Source organism: Vicugna pacos, unplaced genomic scaffold, assembly GCF_048564905.1.
Source record: "Vicugna pacos unplaced genomic scaffold, VicPac4 scaffold_19, whole genome shotgun sequence".
In the NCBI taxonomy this organism is placed as follows: Eukaryota; Metazoa; Chordata; class Mammalia; order Artiodactyla; family Camelidae; genus Vicugna; species Vicugna pacos.
This window is the reverse complement of record NW_027328740.1, coordinates 6,987,039-6,992,957: the sequence shown is the minus strand read 5'-3', so window position 1 is coordinate 6,992,957 and position 5,919 is coordinate 6,987,039.

The following is a 5,919-nucleotide window of genomic DNA, read 5'->3' as shown; positions in this document are numbered from 1 at the left end:
TTGATGAAGTAAAATAAGAAATTAAAAAATATCTTGAGAAATATGACAAAACACTATGCAAAGTTTATGGAATAAAATTAAAGCAGGCTTAAGAGGGAAGATCATAGTGACAAGGCCCTCCTCAAAGAAGAAGAGCATTTTCAAATAAATAATCTAAAGTTCTATTTAAATTAATCATGAAAAGAAGAGCAAACAAAACCAAAAGTCAGCAGAAAGAGGGAAATAATAAAGATAAAGGAAGGAAGAATTGAAGTAGAGATTAATAAATAGAAAAATCAAACTCTTTTCTAAAATAGTAAACAAAATTGACAAAACTCTGGACAGACACATCAACAAGAATAGAGAGAACACAAATAACATAAGAAATGACAATGGAGAAACAACAAAGAGTACAACAAATTTTCAAAATATCATAAGGGAATACCATGAGTAACTCTATGGAAACATACTGGATAACCAGGAAGAAATGCAGAAGTTTCTGGAAACATTCAGCCAACCATATTTGCATTAAGAAGAAATTGACCATTTGAACAGACAGATCACCAGAAATGGAATAGAATTATCAATAAAATAAAAAATCTCTGCAAACAAAAATTCAGACCCAAATAGCTTCACTGGGGAATTTGACCAAACATAGAAAGAAAAATCCATACCACTCTTCCTCAAGCTTTTCCAAAAGATTGATATGGAGGGAGTACTCCCAAACTCACATCATAAAGCCAACATCAACCTGATACCAAAACCAGACAAAGACACTATTCCAAAAGAAAACTATAGGCCAATATCATTGATAAACATAGATGTAAAAGTCTTTAAGGAAGTATTAACAAACAGAATCCAACAGCATGAAAAAAAAGATTATACACCATGGTCAATTTAGGTTCAACCCAGGAACGCAAAGATGGTTGAACATATGCAAATCAATCAATCCATTGTGATACACCATATCAACAACAGAGAGAACAAAAAACCACATGATCATCTCAGTAGATAAAGAAAAAGCATTTGATAAAATTTAGCACCTATTTGCAATAAAAGTTCTTATCACAGTGTGCATAGAGGGACCATATCTCAACATAATGAAAGCTATTTATGACAAACATATACCAGCAAATTACTCAATGGTGAAAAACTGAAACCCTTCCCACAAAAAGCTGAGACAAGACAAGGTTGCCAATTCTCACAATTTCAATTCAATATAGTCTTGGAAGTCCTAGCCACAATGATCAGGCAAGAAAAAGAAATAAAATTATTCAGACTGGAAAAGAAGAGGTAAAATTGCCACGATATGCAGACATGACACTATATATAGAAAACTGTAAAAGCTTCACAAAAAATACTTAGGCTAAAAAAGGAACTGGTCAAGCTACCCAGATTAATGTAAAAAACCAATTTCATTCTTTACACTAACATTTAATCAACAGGAAAACAAAGTATAGAAACAACCACTTTTATAATTGCACCCAAATGTATAAAATGCTTAAGAATAAATCTCACCAAGGAGGTGAATGGCTTATACATAGAGAACTAGAAAACATTGATTGAGGAAATCAAAAAAGATTATAAGAATTGAAAAGATACCCAATGGACTTGAAATAGAAGAAACAATATTGTTAAAATGGCAATACTGCCCAAGGCAATCCACAAACTTAATGTGATTACCTATCAAATTTTGCAAAACATTTCTTTTTGTGACTGAAACAAATGATCCTAAGATTACACAGAGTCATAAAAGATCCATAATTTCCAAAGCAATATTCAAGAAAAAGAAACAGGCTGGAGGAATAAACAACCATGTCTCCATACACTATTGCAGAGCTACAATAATCAAAATGACATGATATTGGTACAGAAACAGGCATATGGACCAATGGAACAGAATAGAGGGCTTAGGAATAAATCTACAGGCCTATGTTCAATTAATATTTGACAGAGTAGCCAAGAATATGAGAGAGAAAAGGCCATCTCTTCACCAACTGGTGTTGGGAAAAGTGGATAGCAGCATGCAGAGCAATGGAGATAGAACACTCCTTCACTCCATACACAAGAATAAAATCAAAATGGCTTGAAGGCTTAAATGTAAGGCAAGACAGAGTAGAAGAAAATATACGCAAAATACTCTGAGATAATTCTCAGCAATGATGTCCTAGAACAGCCTACCCAGGTAATGGATGTAAGAGCAAAATTAATAAATGGGACCTAATTAAACTTATAAGTTTTGCACAGCAAATTTAACCATAAACAAAGCAAAATGACAAACTACAGGATTAAAGAAAATATTTAGAAATGATGCAACTGACAATGGCTAAATTTCCAAACTATAAAGACTTCATACCACCTAATAATAATAAAAAAGCCCACAAGAAACCCAATCTGAAAATGGGCAGAAGCACTAAAGAAGCAATTCTCAAATAAAGACATACAAATGACACATAGATATATGAAAAAAAATTGCTCACCATCATTATCAGAGAAGGGCAATTCAAAAGAATAATGAAGTATCAGCTCACAATAGTCACAATGGCCATCATTCAAAACTCCACAAACAATAAATGCTGGGGAAGCTGTGGTGAAAGAGAACCCTCCTACACTGTTGGAAGGAATGTAGTTTGGTGCAGTCATTGTGGAAACCAGGATGGGGATTCCTCTAAATATAAATAGACAACATACAATCCAACAATCCCACTTCTGGGTATATATCAAAGAGAACTCTAATTCAGAAAGACATCTGCACCAAAATGTTCTTAGCAGGGCTATATACAACAGCCACGACATGGAAGCAACCTAATTGTCCAACAACAGATGACAGTATTCAGAAGTTATGCCGTATTTACACAATGGAATAATATTCTGCAATAAAAAATGATCAAACAATCACATTTACAGAAAAATGGATGTCCACAAAAAGTGTCATTCTAATTGAAGTAAGCCAGAAAGAGAAAGAAAAATAATACATGACATGCCATATGTGGAACCTTAAAAAAAATTTTGGTTGAGAACAGTATGGCTTCATCTACAAAACTGAAACACTGTCGCAGATCTACTAAACAAATTTATAATTACTGTGGAAAGGGGCTGCAAGAGGATAAATCTGGGAGCTGTAGATTTATAAATGTTATCCATTACATATAAAGATACATTTTTTTCAAAATTATTTTTTATGACACAGGGCAGTAAGTTAAATATCTTGAAGTAATATTTACTAGGCACACAAATATATGCATGTATGGGAACACTGTGATAAACCCACAAATTCACACATTGTAAATTGCAGTACTTCAATGATAAATAAATGAATAAATATGTAAATAAATAAATAAATAAATAAAAGTAATAAATAAATCAATAAATAATAAAGAAATAAATATATTTAATTATAAATGAAATACAAATATTAACACTATCTTTACACCTCACGAATCCAAGAGAAAACAGAAAGAATATAGAAGAAAATTCAATGAATGAGAATAAGGCAAATAACAAGAGAAACAATTGAAAAAATAAAAAAAAATACCAAAGTCTGTTTCTTTTAAACATAAACTGAACAAACGTTTAGATTGGCTAAGAAAATAAAGACTCAAATAAAATAAGAAATAAAAGAGAAGATTTTACAACTGATGTTGTAGAGATGCAAAGCATCATAAGAAATTACCACTAGCCAACGATTTGAATGACCTAGAACAAAAGACAATTTCTCAGAAACATATGTCTTCTAATACTGAATGAAGAAGAAATTAGAAATTTAAATACAGCAAAAGTGTATGTGAGTAAATCAAGAATCCAAACGTCCGAAACCAGAAAAAATTTACAAGACGGCTTTACTGGTGAATTCTGTCACACATCTGAAGACAATTTTTCACCCATTCTTCCCCATATCTTCCAAGAATTTGAAGGAGGTGAAAGATTCTAAACTTATTTTATGATGCCAGCTTTATTTGCATAAAAATGCTAGAAAGAACATTATATGCAAAATATAGAATATTATCCCTGATGAATATATGTGCCAAAACTCTCAACAAAACACATGCAAAATGAATTCAACAACACATTTAATGTATCATACACATACATAAGTAAAGGGATTTATCCCTTGGTTTAACAATACTTCAAAATATTCAAATCAATAAAGGTGACATGCCACACCAATAGAATGAGAAATAAAACTCACATAATCATCTCAATAGGTGCAGAAACAGCATTCTATATAATGCAACATCCTTTTAAGATACTCCCATCAAATTAAATTTACCCTATCAGTGGCACGATATCATATACACACAAACACTGTGTGGAGAGAAGCGGAGCAGTTCTCTGTTTATTGATTCTTAGAAGAAGGATTTATATAGGACATGCACAATGCCTCACATATCATCTAAGTTATAACAATGTTAATAATCTTAAGCAATTTATGTCCCCATGCTCTTGCAGTAAGCACAGAATGTTAAATTATCAAGAATTGTTTTAAAGTTCATCATGGAACTTCATTAAATAGGCCATCTCTTATCCAGACAGCTGTGCCTGTCTTAGGTTGTCCTCCTCTGAGGAACTTACCCAGCATAGGCTATCCAGCCATCCATACTGGATACACTGATTAGGCCATTTCTAATCCAGCCTGGATATGTGACATTCCTCACAGCTTGTTTATCAGTTCAGCCCATGGGCTTATTCTCTAGAGCCTTCAGACAGGGACCTACATACCCAACATTCCTTGACAGAAAAATGGATGAAGAAAATTTGAAGTATATATGCAGTGTAGTCAATACTTTGCATTCCTATCAATAGTGTCCACGATGTTCCCTTTTCTCCACTATCTCACAAACATCTATTTATTTTCTTTTTGATGAGAGCCTTCTGACAAGTGTGAGTTCTTGTCTCATTTTTGGTATATGACTTTTGTAATAATTTTAACTCTGAACATATTTTCATTTGTCCTTAAGCCAACTGTATGTTTTCTACAGAGAATTGATTTAGATCTATCTATTCAGTTCCTATGGACTTTTTTTTATTGGACTGTTTGGTCTTTTGTTGTTGTTGTTGTGGGGAAAGAGTTTGACATATATTTTGGATATTAACACTTGATTGGAAAATATCAATTGAAAGTATATTCTCGCATTGTGTTGATTGGCTTTTCATTTTATTGATCATTTTTTCTGCAGTGTAAATCTGTTTAGAGTGATATAATCATATTTTGTTAGTTTTGTTTCTGCTTCCCTTGCCAGAGGAGACATATGTAGAATCAATTTAAGTCCAATGTCAGAGTGTACTTCTTATGTTTTACCCTAGGATTCTTTGTTTTCAGGGTTTATGTTTTATATCCCCAAGAGTGGGATTGCTGGGTAATATGATGTATCTATTTTTATTTTTTAAAGGAACTTCGATACAGTTTCCAAAGTGGTTGCACCAATTTTCATTCCCACCAACAGCGTTGGTAAGTCTCTATTTCTCCACAACCACCCCAGTCTTTATTATTTGTAGACATTTGGATGACATCCCTTCTCAATATTGCGAGGTAAAACATTATTTTATTTTTGTCTTGCCTTTGTATAATGATTAGCAATGTGAGCATGTCGTTATGTTCCTGTTTGTCATATGTGTGTCTTCTTTAGAGAAATGTCTTCTGCTCATTTTTTGGCTGAGTTGTTTGTAAATTTTTGAAATAGAGTTGTATGAACGATGTGTGTATTTTAGAAATTAGACTCTTGTTGATTGCATTTTTTCCAAATGTTTTCTCCCATTTGGAATTTCATCTTTTCATTTTGTTTATGTTGCTGTGTAGAAGATTTTAAGTTTAATTAGGACCTTTTTGTTTATTTGGTTTTATTGTTTTTAGCTTGGGAGTGTGATATAAGAAAATTTTGCTACAATTTATGTCTTGTTTTCTCTATGTTAGTTTCCAGGAGTTTTATTGTGTCATGTATT